This window comes from Anguilla anguilla, chromosome 4 (genome assembly GCF_013347855.1).
Source record: "Anguilla anguilla isolate fAngAng1 chromosome 4, fAngAng1.pri, whole genome shotgun sequence".
NCBI classification, from domain to species: Eukaryota; Metazoa; Chordata; class Actinopteri; order Anguilliformes; family Anguillidae; genus Anguilla; species Anguilla anguilla.
In genome coordinates this window covers 32,652,359-32,668,675 of record NC_049204.1, presented here as the reverse complement: position 1 = coordinate 32,668,675, position 16,317 = coordinate 32,652,359, and positions in this window count along the sequence as shown.

Below are 16,317 nucleotides of genomic sequence, written 5' to 3'. Positions count from 1 at the left end.
CAAAACCATTGTGAATATCCTTCACTGGATTTTCTCTTAATCCCTTATTATTATTTAAGGGTTGAGCATATGCATAAGAATGTGCAGACTCGTTTCTAATTGAGCCTCCCTAGTGTGGTGTACATGATTAGAGAAACTAACAATTTACTATGAGAGAGGTTCTTAAACAAACAAACTTAGTTATGCCACTGACTTATGGAACTGAATGCAGCGTGGTTTTCAAACACAAGTAGGAAAGCAGTCCTAGAATTAATACAAACCCCTGCTGGTCCTCTGATCCTTTTTTTAAAAAAACCTTTTTGCAAACTGGCTGGTGCAGGTGTTTATATAATTGAAGGTGTGGCCTGGGTTCCAGTTCTCCCCAAGCATGCATTTGTATAGAGCTTACCCAGGTACAGACAGTTAGTTACCTGAAGAATAGATCAGCAAGCATCTCATTAACATACCGCCATTCAAAAGCAGCTGTATTTCCTAGGAAAACATTTAGGCTCATTCATCTATGCTAATGGGGCCTGTTCACATCACATTGTGTGAGAAATGAAGTCACTGACTGCAAACTTCCTGTGCCATGGAAGCTGCTGTTTTTTGTAATCTCTTAGTTGTTTGCAAGATCTACTTCAGGAAAAGGAAAGAGCCGGCCTATTTTGTTTGGAATTGAATAAAAAATTATAAATATAGAACTGATAATGGCACTATGATGAAATACAGTACACGGGTCCATTTAAGACTTCTGGGAGCTTAAAACTGTTCTTATTTTATCAGAATCAATTTGATGTTAGGTAATGTTGTCGAATCTTCCTGATAAGATTTGGCACTTTTTTTAACCAAAACCGTAGTCCCCTTTCCCACCCTTTCTATCATGCAATTATGTTCACTTTAAAAACTAAACAAAGAAATAATACCAGGAAGTGTTTTAAAGAACAAAAAATTCCATCCACATTCCAAATGAGAGCAAATTACACATCAAGTGATTATGAAACAGTTGGTATTATAGAAATCAGAAGGAAAAAAGGCCCGCAATTTGTGGAGCATGGAAGAAAGAGAGAGGGGGAGGGCTAAATCCAATCTGAAGCGGGTTCTTATAAAGATAATTCCAGTTAATGGGCCCTGTGCAGCCGGCTAACATACTAACTGACATTCTGGCTCTAGGTAATCAGGCTGACATTATCGCAGGCACCAAAGTGACATCTCGTCATCAGGAATTTTCTTCATTGGCACCGAAAATGCCAGCCTCCTCACCTCTGACTGCGTGGCCCCCACATCTATTAACCTTATTGATTTGGAGCCCTGCTGTGCCCCTCCAGAGCGCTTGCACCCCGCTGGTGGGCTGAAGTGGATCAATCCTGTGCCAGGGGCCAGAACTCAATAACAGCACAGGGCAGAGGGATCACTGTTTACTCCGAGAAATGAATGGTAATATTGGTATTAATGTAGTTTGGTATATATTCCCCTCTGATTCACAGCTGTAAGTTGTGGCATAAGGTGAGAACCAGGCAAGGGAACCCTATAGAAGCTGGAGCACTGGGATTTCTTTAATGTACTACCTCTACTACTACTGCTGCTGCTCTACTGTTGTCACTAGGGCTGCTACTGCTATGATTACTAAAACAATTATCATTATAAAAATAATAATTATTAGTAGCAGTAGTAATATTACTACTACTTCTGCGAGGCCTACCACTACTACTGCCAATAATAATAATAATAATACTAATATATAGCTACAAACAGCAATGAGGGGATCTGAGGAAAATGCCTGAAGTAGCCACCCCCCCCCCCCAAAAAAAAAACTTAATCATGCATATAAAGACATAATCATCTAGTTTGTGAATAGCATTTATCATTAAATCTGATTAAAGCCGGGTTAGTTTTATTTCCAACCTCTAGCTATGAGGTATATGATTTCTTCAATTTGAGGAAACTGTGAAATCATATTGGCCTGTTTGAATTGTGAGTAAGGCTGCCTGTTCTGTTTTAAATGCATTTTAAAAATGATTTTGTTTCGGCCTATAGCCAATTGCTGTGTGATGTTTTACACCAAAACCAAGTTAAGGGGCAGCACATTGTTTTAGGCAGCCATTTTGGCTCATTGTTGCTATGCTCTTTTTGTTTAAATATATTCAAAAAAGATTAAAGAGAAACAGCACACTCTCATTATTCTATTTTTCGCTATGTGCATGGACCTGTCTTTATGTCTGTTTTGTATGAGTGTAGGCTATATTCATTAAATTTGTACATATGCATCTCTCTTTATGTTAAATGATTCCAAATGTCTATGGTCATTGTATTATTTATTTATTTGTGATGGAAGCAGGCAAAATAGCCATAGAAAACAGTGGTGCGGGTGGGCGCGGTCACATGCTCTGTGGGAGCAGGCAGTCCTGCACAGGGCTATAACTCACACCCACTGAAGGTTCATTGGCTTACTGCGGTCATTTTTTGGCAGGACAACCAAATTTTAAAAAGGAGTTTCTCCTGAACAGTTTGTTCTCCTAAAAAAAACTGCACGCCAATACATCAAATGGCTCCAGGGGAGATGTTGTCTAAGCTTTTTACAAAAAATCCAAAATGTTTAAAAATCAAACATGGCACACTTTGTTTGGTCCAAGAGGCACATCTGCTCCTTATTATTAGAGGCATCTATCTACCAAATTGTGTGAGTCTTCGTCATTTAAGCTGTGTTAGCAAGGTTTACATGTATTACTGGCATCTATACAGTAAGCATGCTAAATTTGGTGGGTTTTTGTCAATATGTACTTTTTTTATTTCAATGTTGTGCTTTGCGGTAATCGTAAAGCGACATTTATGTAAACTTCCCTTTTTCATTAAGCATGTTATAAAAACACACGCACACAAATACGGTAAAATTCTTTATAGCTAATTATCGGGTCAACTATTATCAAATATCGGTTAAATGCAATTTTTTTAGGATAAATAAATTCACCAGCTCAAGTGAGTTGATGAAACAGATCATACATGTTTAATGTGGTGTGAACTTTTAGCTTAACAACAACAGTTGTTGTGAAGCATGCCACTGTAAAACAGGATTTGTTGCTCCAAATGTAGAACAACATTTGAAACAATATTTTTTGACTTCCCAAAGTTGATGCCAAGTTGGTGCCGATGTTACTTTGAAAGCCACTACATCATCTAAGGAACACAAGTGCTAGTAACCACAACTATTTTATCTTCTGAGTCCATTGCTAACAGTCATAAATAATGATGGGGAGTTTCTAGCCAGCTACTATACTCACCCTTATGTGCTCCCCCAACAAATTATGTTTATGCTGGATGTGGATTATTCTCGACAAGAGTACAGCTAACCAAAACTGGATAGCTAAACCCTACTGGCCAGTTTTATTTCAGTGTGCCTTATATCTCCCCCTCTGGCTGTGTGTAGCTCTGCAGGAAACCTGCTCCTTGTCCCCCTACTACGGTTCAATCGAGGTATGAACGCATCTAGAATGGGGCTTATTTGTAATTGTCGAAATTATTCAGTCAAGTCAAATTGCACAAATTTTGTTTAGACTTATTTGCTGGAATGTTTAATGGATACATGTTTAGCTTGAAATTGTTTTAGTCATTAAACATGCAGTAATGAGCAACAGAGAGGTAATTAATCCAAACTTTAAAAAAAAAATAAAAAAAACATTCAAAATTTCACCCATAATGTTTGTCGACGAATCAGCTGCCAGTAAGTAAGTTACCTAGCTAATAGCTACCTAGCTACATTATGATTTATTTCGGTTTGCATGAGATCTGTCTTAATTCCCTACTATGACTCACCCATTGCAACTCAGAGGAGACAAATGTTCATTAAACCATTCTTTCTCATAATTTAGTCAATGTTGTGATGGAAATTTGCAATGCAAGAGACAATTAATTTCTTTCACATTATGGAATCAAACTTTGGCTCCAATGCATGGCATGTGCTTTATGTAACTAGTTGGCTAGCTGCTGCATTAGCACAGGGTAAAATACATTGGTTTGAATCTTGACCACACAAAAAGGAGATATTTGAAAACAGTCAGGGCCAGATTTACTAAATGATTGTGACTGCTTTTCCGGCACAATCAGTTGCTACAAGGTCACAGTATCTATGTTGAATTTACTAAACGGTCAAAATCACTATTAGAATGTAATTTGTGGGGATTATACCACTCTTTCCTTTTTACTGCATAGTTAAATGTTTTCATGCATATTTATACCTGGAGTGAACATGCTAAAATAGGGTGGAGATTATGTATATTACACAAGTTAAGTATTCTAATTTATTTAAGCATACATTAATTGCGACTATCCTCTTTGCGTGAGAAATTTGAGAACTCCTGAAAGCAGGTGGTACTTTGTCTGCACTGATATATATATATATATTAGATAGCGTGCACACAGAGTATATTTCCTGATCTGTAAATTAATTTTTATTTTGGTTCCCTCACTACTTATTTTTTCTGGCCTTTTTATGGCTTTGCCTCGGTCGCATCACCACCTCTGTCGTACGTTATTTTGCAATAACGGGACAGCCTGTCGTGGTTTATTCCTTACATATAATATATGTCTGATATGTCTGACTGTTCAAGTGTTTCACTCTTAATAGTATTACTATTTTAAAGAAGCTAACTATAATTAAACATCGTGACTGGTTTTCATTTATAAGTAGCTAGCTGGTTACTTATTTTCTATGAAATTTTTTTTATGACAGAATGATGCTTGATAGGGTCTACGTTCTTGATGAATGAAGTATATAATACAAAGGCTTTGCTCATATGACGCAAATTTCTTTGAAACGAGATAAAGGGGAAATATATTATCTCTTCAACAGACTTGAATTGACTGTGTGGTTGCTAAGATAATTTATAATGATAATGGCCTGTATATGTATATACTTTCTGTTGCAAAATGCTAACAGCCATAGTAGTACATTCCAGTCATAGTACATAGTATGCATATATAACCCATGGTATATTTATGGCTGTTTGAGAGGCCTCAGCTGTCTGGAATATTTTGTCATCCAGTCATTGGTAATTGTTTTGGCATTTAAAGTTGTTGAATGCCCCTTTTACTGACATACTGTATATGTTATGTTATGTTATAAAAAATGGACGTAAATATTAAACTTTCATTGCTATAACATTGAAGATCTGTAACATTAGTAAGATCACTGATCTTGATAGTCATATTTTGGATTTGCTCTGTTTTCAACTATCTAGGCTTACTGTTTTAAAAATGTAACTCTGTCAGTCCTCTGTAGTCCTTGCCAAAAATGTACACAACAGCATCAGTGCTCTTACTGACCCAATCAGGGTCAGAATCGTCAAACCCCTGCAGGGTGAAGTATTTATATACTGCAGGGGGGATTTTTGGAGCTGGAGAAGTTAAGAGAAGAGCCATTTTCTTTTTGTTTTGTAGTGGTTCCTTAGTTGTGTTATTCTGCTATGGACTTTTAATATAATATGTTTCTTCCCATTGCACTGTGCGCGAAGTTGGATAATTCACTGGCAACATCTGGTTTATTGTGGATTCCACTAGTGTACTGTTCAATCAATAATTAAATTTGTCTCATATTAAAATGTTTGTATGGCATTTAGGAGTTTTCTTTGTTTACCTGGGTTATATTTCAGAGGGGCAACCTTTGAATAATTAATAGTAGACCATAGCAGGATTTGAATGAGAATAGCTTTATGGGGAACAACCTGTGCAGAATAATTTAATCTTTTTTTCCCTCAGGAACCAAGCTTTCACACCAGTCATAACAAATTGATCTTAAGCTGGAGCCTAACCATGATCCCATATATTCCGCATAAAGGACAGGAGGTGAATGCTCCCTCAAAGAGATCCTTCAGTGAGGGCGTGACAGTGTCATCCATTAAATCCTCTGAAACCAAACTCTGACACTTCTCAGAGGTTCATAATATCATTCTGGATCCATAATGATGCCTCTTCCAACCTCCCAGTACCTCCTCCCATCCTCACACAAACAAGCAAATTATTTGCATTCCCCTTATTACTTCCAGTGTTGCGGTTGCCGTGAAGGTTCTCATTATTTCACAGATACTGATGAATCCTGACTTTTTCAGACTGGGAAAGCCAGGTCTAATGGTGCTATTTGTCAGGGATTTGTGGCTGCAAGCTTGCACACTGTGGAGAGAACTATCTGATCCTCCTTGTCTCTCTGTTCAGCTACTACATGGTTGGATGTTGGTATGCAGCCTTTCTTTGTAATCTAAGAAATTGCAGAAGCATATTATCAGTATTATTCACATTTCTGCTGAACGAATGGGTTGGTAGGGTCTGTAATCTCACAAATAAATAAATACATAAATGAACCATGTTCCAAGCTAGCTCTGCACACATGACTTCTGAATTCACACATGTTCAAAGAAGGACATGTCGATGCAGTTTCACCGACACAGATTGAGCTTAGTACTGGACTAATTTGAATTTTGTTTGGAAAATCTCTGTTCAAAATTAAATTTAGTCTTGGACTTGGCTTAGTCTGTGACTGTGAAACTGTCCCTTTATTTGAACTGAATTTGAAAACTATATAGACTCCTGCAAGGAGTACATAAACATTCTCCATTTAACAAAGGGTAGGGTTTTCATAATTGGTTAAAGCAGTCATTGATGATATTGGCAGTGGTTAAAGGGCTGCAGTATTGTACCGTGAAGGCTTCAGGGTCAAATCTGGGGTGGGACATTGCTGTTGTGCCCTTAAGCAGGGTACTTAGCAAGAATCTCCCCTGTAAAATTGATTTATTTTCCAGCTGAATAAATGAACAATAAGTAAAATGTACACTGTGTGATTCACCCTGGGAATCCACTGATCAAATAATTAAGAGCATGTATCTGATATCTATTCTTCCAGTGTGATCAAATGCATTAACGGAACATGTATCCAATGTAGTTTGCATCTGTGTGCATCTGTCTGATCTCTCATCTGTATGATCTCCCCAATTTTCTCATGATCAATGCAATATAATTATTATTTTTGGTCCATTTTTATTGTTTTCTATTAGTGATTTAAAGTGCATGGAATGCACCAATATGTTTGTTTGAAATCCATGCTTCATGCTGTAGCGAATGAAATGTGAGAAGAGTGGAGGGGGTGTAAAATTAGTTGGTGAGATTCAAATATTAGCTTGAAAAATATGCTACCATTTAACCAATAAACCTGGCCACTGGTGACTATCAAAATTATATATGCATATAAGATGCATTTAGTTCTGTCGAGAGAAACAGGTACTCCCTCAATTTTTAATGGAAGATATTTGGTTCAGCAGATTGTGATTTGTTTGCAAGTATTGCCAAAGCTGTGCTCTGCTGCAAGTCAAATTCTGTTTCTTTTGAAGTGAACTAAGAGACAAAGACATCTGTGAAAACAATCCGCTGTGGCTTTAAACTTTGGGCACATTCTTATCCATCCAGCTGAAACAACCTCTACTGATAAAGGCCCATTAAAAAGAAAAACTTGAAAAATGTGCTGACACACTCAATACACTGACACAGTGCCCTACACTGTTGACTGCATACTCTTTGCTGTAGGATATAACTGCATTAAACCTTGTGATTCTGCATTCCAACTTCTCTCCATCCAATGGAACAATTACAGCAAGTAACTTATGTTGAACTAAGAATCTCTTGACCCTATGCCAATGCTGCTGATAATGGCAAGCTAGCGTTGAGAGGATGTTGGCTTCTTGAAAACAGTGGCACTGGGCTCTCCTCTCTATGGCTGCCTTTACTCTGGGGACTGAAGACAGCTCCGTAAAGCCGCATTCTGCGTGATGGAGGCATAAGCATCAGTGTCTTGGAGTCGCTGGTCTCGTCTGCTACTCGTCATCCGACTGTGTCACTTGATCGCAGCGGGGGGAAAAACGTACACCCAGGGCAAATCTGTAAACACCAATTTAATCTGCATGGGAAAAGTTACTGTCATCAGCTGTGACAGCGAAAGCCTTCAGGCCACGCCGCGGCAGAAAGAGCCACTCCGTTCCTCCGATATTGCTGTCAAATCCAGACATTAAGCCATTATGGACGTCAGAAATCTGCTATTGAGAAGTTATTTTCTATTTGGCAGACCAGGAGCCAGATTGGCTTCCTGGAGCCCCTGCCTATGTGTGCATGTGATTAAAACAAGCTGGTAATTTGCTATTCTCCATTAGTCACTAACAAAATTGTTAAATGACCTACAGAGGAAATAGATTAAAAATGTTGTGATTTTTTTAAATGATTTTTTTCTTTTTATCTGATACAAATGTCAGGTAATGTGTGTTGACTAAACATCATTATTTAAATTAGAATCATAACAGTTCATAAGCCAGTGATGATTGTTTTACTGTAGTTGGTGGAAGGTTTTCATTTTGCAAATGTAAACAATTTTATTTAATGAATTTATTGCAAGCGTAAACCACGGGGCACATTTAATAATGGAACAGCATCACACTTTCACCTCACTTTAAAACTACCCGTTGAATCATGCAGTGCAATCCCGATATTTATTTTTCAGAATGGTTGGTTAACTACAACCTTGAACTGCAATCCAATATAAACGGTGCTTGCAGTACTATAAAAACAATTGGCCTTATTCACATGTTGATTTGTACAAGCACGGAAAAGGTAATTGTGACGTATTTACCAAATCCTTTTCAAATTCCCCCTCTCTATCGTGTAGCGTGCTAACCAGACAGAGGCTAACTCAATATTGAGGCTGATGAACACTTGACAATGGTCAGAATTACTGACGGTCCCACCCCTGTTTTTCACACCCTAACATCTCGATTTCATGGGTGACACTTAGGGACCCCCCGTACACTCAGATGGGAGACGGTTGGCATGTGGCTGAGGCATTGCCAAAGCTGGAATCGCTTTGTTTTTGTCAAAGACTGTTGCCAGACAAAAACAAACAGAAACACCAAAAAAAAAAAAAAGATATCCAGACTGTTGACTTTACGCTGCCTATATTATTGCAGACACGTACAAGCGATGACTTTCAAATGCGTTTTGGCACCAGACGAAAAGTGCTTGTCAAAGACAACATTGATTGCGAAATGAAACATAGCAAAAGCGCTGTTTCTCTTAGCTCTCTCTCGAAGGGTGCAACAACGTCCTCAAAGGCGTCGGCGGTTCCTGGGCCCCTGTCTTCCTCGCGGTGTTGTTATCCTCTCGATGGGGACGGCCTCGCTCATGCCAGCGCCATCCCATAACGGGGAGAAGCTGATGATGTCGGACTGCCGGCCCGTGAGGCCGTGGTCTGTGATCTGTCAGTCCGGCTCTGCTCGCTCCGGAGTGCGATTGTGGGGACTTACACGGTTCAGCTGGCTTTAGCCAAACGTGGGGGAACGTCCTGGTCGCCGGGCTAGTGACCCTCGGGCGTGCGCTGACAGACTAGGGCCATCAGGATTCATTTACACAAGTGGTGTCACCGGGGGATTTTACGGGGTAGCGGCCGCCTCTGTTGGACAGCAGCTTCGGCGCGGCACAGCGGCACATCCTCCCAGAATGCATTACTCACAGCTAATTTAGAAGCCCGGAGAGAAGCCTCCGGATGGCTCTGCTGCTTTTTTTCGATGCTTTGTTTTCCCTCTTTGATTTCTCAACCTCTTTCTTTGGCTTTGTTGAAATAAACCGTATCTCACTTCACACTTGTTCAGGGATGTTAGAGGGTGAACCGGGGCTCTGTTGGATGTTTAAAACAGCACTGTGTCCCTTTGTAGGTTTTTTTTTTTTTGTTAAAGAACAGTGAATGAAGAAAGGTTTCTGAAGGACTGGAAGGTGTCCACAATGCCTAGGCGTGTAGAATGACCTTTTGGCGAACAGTTTCAGCAAAACATGGCCATGTGTAATGCAAATGTATGGACCACAGCTTTTCATTTGATTTACATCCCACCTATATTACATCCAGGCCTTTTTATATTGAATTTAAGCACAGTCATGCAGATTCGAGATCCACTTTAAAGAATAAGAGAGGTTGTACCGGACTGCCAGGCTAGTGAAATATTACATTAACCCTGCTGCTTTAACCTATTTACTTCACAGCACCAGCGCAAGCAGAGGCAAGCCAACATTTCACAGTCGACCAGGTAAAAGAATTAATGCGACACCTCCGATTGTCTCATCATCCCCTTTTAACCAAGCCGGTCTGAGGCCATAATTAAATTGATAAAGAGGGAAAAGCCCAAACAATACTATGAGCCTGTAAATCTTACATAAACATCATTTGTTTTAAAACCCCGGTAAGCCCATGCTGTTAAATTCCTTTTGCCTGCTGCTGTCGATTAAAAGGACGATCAGCTGGACATCCCCTTCCAACCGAGTAATGGTCAGTGTCCAACCTTCTCCCCCCGCTGCTTTAAGTAAATTATCACGGGGAAGCTTCTTCTTAAAAAAAATGACATTAAGCTTACAAGCTGAACTGCGCCAGCTCCACTGTGCACCAAAGGCATGGCAAGGCAGGCGCACACATAAGTATGCGCTATTCATTATAATAATTACATCCCAGGGTTTACATTCAGAGTTGAGAAACAATGTATGCATTGTTTGGTTACTGCTTACGCTTGGGCGGAGTCACCACATGCACTGCTTCTACCTACAATGCTGTTTCATTAACTACAAACGAATAACGTGTAGCTTTTGCATGTAAAGACATTTCCTAGGCATGTTAAGTCATCTCCCTGGCATTCAGCGATGTAATCCATATTTAAAATAACAAATAAGCAAGCTTAAGATAATCTTACAAACATCAACAGAGACAGGCTTGGTGCCATCAAAGCAATAATATGAAACATGGAAATTAAATTAACGAGATAAAGCCTAATTAATTATCATTTAAAAGTTAAGATTATTCTTAATAATTAAGTCTAATTATTGTCGGAGCAGCTTAACTTTCCTTTCTTCCTAAATGGAAGTGAATCAGGAATGTAGTTAGTTGGACCAGGCTTGATCAAACCGAATCTACATGTTAATTATAGTTTTCCAGAAGAAGTGGCAGGAGCAGGGGAGATAATCCATTTATGAAAAAAGGATGTGGAGGGTTATTAGTGGATGCTAATTTATTAATCAGAACTTTGTCTGGCTCTTTGTGCATTGTGACATCCTGTAAGTCGGAAGACTGCTTTCCGGAGACGGACACATAGGTGAAAAGAAAAAAAAGGTTAGGGATTGAATAAATGGACTAAAAAATAGCAAAAAAATGAAAACAAAACTCCATACGGTTGCATTGTGTGCTTTTGTTTCATTAGGCAACCTTCATTATCTTCATTTAATGAAGACATTTCATCTGATGATTACTTTTTACCTTTTACCTTTAGCCTTTTTGTGGTAGCTCCACATTTGCAAGTAAAGCAAGTTGGCTTCTTAAAGCGCACCTAGAACCAGGTGAGACAATGCAACAACTCAACAGGAATCAAGCTCCTCTCTATTGCCATGTTAATGGTTTAGGGATATTGCCAAAGTAGCGCCAAAACTTCAAAGTAGGTGAGAGAAAGGGGGGTAAGAGAAGCCTGAATGAAAAGAAGACCTTCCATCAAGGGTTTCCAAAAAAGCGAGGACATCCATGGTGTCAGAACAGCATGGCCTCTTCGTTTCAATCAGCCAAACTGCACCTCAAATATATGCAGAGAAATGCACAACAAAGCCAATTGCTTTTAAGCCAGCAATTGAGTTCCTAATACTTTTCCTGAACAAAAAAGATGCTATTCATGATGCTTACCAAAAAAAAGGGGGAAAGAAAAGTTGAGGACACATCCTTGACTAAATCCTCTTTTCAGACGTAATCCACCTTGCGCACTTTATCTCAAGACTCGAGAGTGTGTTACATCTGATCTAATCCCACAGATTTAATCACAACTCTGTAAAACTGCCTTGATTATCTTCCTGTTAAAGGAGACCCATTCAATCCTTTGGGGCAATGGGAGACACCTGGGATGAAAAAGGATTTAACCAAGTTTGAATAGGTCAACCAGGTGTTGAAACAAATAATGGTTTAACATTGTAATTATTAAAAATTTCCTGAATAGAAGGTGACACTTGTAATAGTTCACAGCTGGATTGACTTTTCACATGCAAATACTCAGGAATGGGAATCTTTCCTTTATTTTTCTCAGAGAATTTATGAAACATGAAATTGTCTGAAAGGATCTTTGACAGTATGTGAATGTTTACGGTTCACGGTTAGGCATTTTTATTACCACATACGACTTTATACACTTAACCTCATAAACTCAATCTGTACAAATCTTAATAAATTAAATAAATACATAGTAGAGATATGAATTAGTTAAATGCATTTCTGTAAATGTATGAATACAATTTAAAAAAGTAAATGTGAAGTTGAGGGAAATCAGTAACACCTTTGGACTCATAACACATGACTGTTTTGAATAAATCGAGGTGGATGATTTGATTATTCCTAAAAGGTTACTTTTGTGCGTGTGAAACATAATTATGCAGAATTTTACAGTGATATTATTACAGAGTGTAATCAAATCATTTTACCTTCTAATTTCCTTTTAAATAAACAAATTGTAAAAGAAGCTTAAACATTTTACAAAGCATTGGTATTCTTTCCTAGTGTATTTATTTGTTCTTGATTATTAACATTTTCCAAACAACTAACAGCCAATAACATAATACTAAGCAATGAACCCTAATTACCAAACCATGCAAGCTAACCTTTTATATAGGCAATTGAATATCTTTGCATGCCATACTCTGTTTATGTTCTGTGGTAAGTCTAGAGAACAAAATTAAACATTGGTAGAATGTTTGAGAAAGAATAATAACATAAAAGACCACTGAAATGATCCTATATGGCTCTGAAAAACAAATTGTTGTCATTCATTAGCGTGGTATTTGAAGGAAAAGGGGGTTTATTTTTCAAGTTGTATCTTACAAATTATGGCAAAAATAACAATCATTTTTCAATATAATGTAGAGCATTGTAGTATGAGGAATAACATGGGTCAATATACCCAATATGCTAATAGCTTAGGCAGAAAGCAGAAAATATGTAAATGCCTTAAGAGTACAACAAATCTGACTGAGAATGACTTGTTCAGGTGCCAGAAAAGGGCTGCGTTCTGAAAAGTTTTCAAACAGGCAATGTAAAACTTAGACACGGGGCCTTCATTTCTTCCAAGTGCTCCAGAGCACCCTGCGGAGAGGGTCCTAATCTTGATGCATCAAGCATGTGGGGGAAAGAAGACTGATTGCAAGTGATTGACAGTCCAGACGGTTACCACAGTAACTCCATTTTGGCTTTCTTTGGAATTCCAACTCATCATCAAAATGAGACGGTTGTAAAAAGGCCCATTATTGTAAGGGGCAAAATCGGAGGGCCGCAATCGACTACCTGTGGATCAATGATACAGAGGGTTACAAGGGGTTATCACGCATGTTAAAAAAACGGAACCTAGGAAGACAAACAGTGCATTTTGCATTCTTAAAATTCCCCAGTTTTAATTAGTAGACATTTTCCTCCAGAGCTGTGGAAATACCCACAAATCTGTTCTATGTTTGTATCTCAAAGCAACTTGTCTTCAGTATATGAATCATAAAAAATTTGTGCATAAAATCCATGGTTGTTGTGCTGTCAATGTCATGTCTGAAACTTTGAAAACATCTTTCAGTCCTGTGGTATTTAATGGCCTTGATCTGAGGGCTTGAGGGTCTGATTACGGGTGTGACTTTGCCATGCGGCTACCTGAGGGTGTTGCTGCGCCACCCAGGTAAGCGCACTCAAAGAACGGAACTGAGTAATGCGCGGAATTACAGCGTAGCGGAAAATACTCAGTCAGGAGTCAATATGCATTGACTTTAGGCCCCGGTAGCGGAGACGAGCGAGTGCCAGGGAGCGCATCCATCACGGCGGCCGCGCTGCGCCGCGGAGGCACGGCGTAGCCGCATAAAATATCACCCGCGCTCTGACGAAGGAAGGTTACTGTTATTGGTCTCGGTATGATGGAAGCACTCCTTTTCAGGCTCGTCTCGTTAACCTTTACCGCCTGTTTCCTCATTTTCCCGCGTGGCAGAATGCACAGCGGAGCCTCGCAGCCCGGAGAGAGAGATAGAGAGAGAGAGTGCCAGAGAGAGAGAGAAAGAGAGAGAGTTAGAGAGAGAGAAAGAAGGAGAGAGAGTGAGAGGGTAAGAGAGAGAGAGTGTGTGTGAGAGAGAGAGAGAGAGAAAGAGAGAGATGGAAAGCAGGAACGAGGAAGCCCACGCCTGGGAGAGGGAGAAGGCGTCGGCGGCAGGCTCGGCCCCAGCACACACGCAGGCATCGCATCAGCGTTGTCCCCAGAGATGACGCAGGGAGACAGCGCCGCGGCGGCTCCTAACTTACTCACCGTAATTAAAGCTGAGAAAGGTTAAAGTTTGACGGTGAGAGGAAATGAAATTCGTTTCTCCAAGGCACGGGACGAGAGGAGGCACCTAGTCAAAAAGCTGAGAGCGGAGAGCTGAGAGCCAGGCGGTAAGCCAGAAAGACAAGGTGAAACCGTGAACACACACTGCATGAAATTAGGTGCTACGGGCTGAAGAGGAGAAATGAAGACAGTGGGAAAACACCAGCGTCAGTCCTTCAACTTGAAAAAAAAAAAAAGTTTTTATTGCACTGCCTAACAAGCTTACTGTTTAATCTGTTAATCTCTTGCACTGGGTTGGCTAAATTTGACCTTTTGTGCACAGTCATAGACACAAGCGCACAAGAAACAGTGTCTGCAAGAAATAAAATAATGTACAATGAATTTACTTCCACAAAATCCATTTAATTCACAATAATGGAAGTACTGAATCCAGACTATTAATGAGCGAAATATCCTGATTCACTGAAAGCTTACAGTTTGAAAGGAAAATGGCACAGTGTCAATGTTCAAATTATGTCATGCCAACCCTCCCAAAAGTAAAATTGGATAAATAACAGGAGTGGAATCTGTATGCCTTACATATAAGTATTCAATTATTACCATATCATAATACATTATAATCTTCCAATTCCTGACACTCTGGGATCCCATGAGGAATTACCCTACAGTGCCTCTTAATGTCAAGAGATATGAACCATCATTTTAATAACACATGACACAGGCTGTCACTGCAGACCAGTAAAAGTGCAGATCCAGCACTCATTTATATCGCAAGGAACTGGTGTATATATCAGTATTCCTTATAGTTTATTAGATACATGCTGCACATACATACAGCCATACATACATATAGTACAATCAAACACACATACATACATACAGTACAAACAAACTTACATCCATACATGTGTAGGATGGATGGATGGATGGATGGATAGATAGATAGATAAAACACACAGTTCAGGTTATGTGTCTGCTGGTAATTGATACAGCTTTTAAGCAGGGCATTGGGCTTTGTTTATGTGTCAGTTGCACACTCCCTCTCGAATGCACAAAACACAAGATGCGCATGATAGTCCCTTTTGTCTTCTGTCACAAGATCTCCTGTGTTCTGAGTCACCGCTGAATAGGCTTAGCCAGCTGTCATGTGAAATGAGCGCATTTCATTACAAATTAATTTATCTGATCCTAATGCTCTTACTTTTTTTGTCCCAATCATAATTATTCAAATGCTTGGGGCAACAATCTATGGCTCAGCAAAAACAAATAAACACTGAGTGTTCCGGATCATTTGTAAGTCAGCTGCAATGCTTAATAGAAACACTGGCAATATTGCTGCGGTTTCTATGATACGATACTTAGATATTTCAATTCCAGTCCCTGAGATGCTTAGCCCCGTAGCTGATTCCCTGTCTCCAAATGACATGTGGGGGTCCATTACTGAGAATGGTTTAGATTTACATACAGTAAACCATAATGAGACTGACAGATTTTACACTGTGTATGTACCGCAATTTATATGTTGAGGTGTGAGTGTTTGTGTGTGCTAGTGTTTGTCACCTATACACTAACAATGGCAGGTTTAATGTTTAAAGTATTGCACTGTTTTGGGGCATAACAAAGTCATTTTGTTTTCGGTACAAAATTAGGGAAATAGTTAGCTTCATACAAGATGTAAAGAAAGAAACCATTTCTACATGTCAGATGTATAAGATATGTATGAACAGCTCAAAACCTGACATATACATAGGGAATTAAAGTTTTTCAGAACTCTTTTGACATGCCATTTTAACGAATTTGAATCCTTTCATTGGAATTGGTACATTATTGCTACCTTATTTTTAGAGACAACTCTCAGTTTGTTATATCTTGCATTAAATTAAGTATTGCATCATATTTAGGCATAACAATGTTATTTTGTTTTAAATGCAGAAGGTGTTAAACTTTGCCCAGGAGAGCT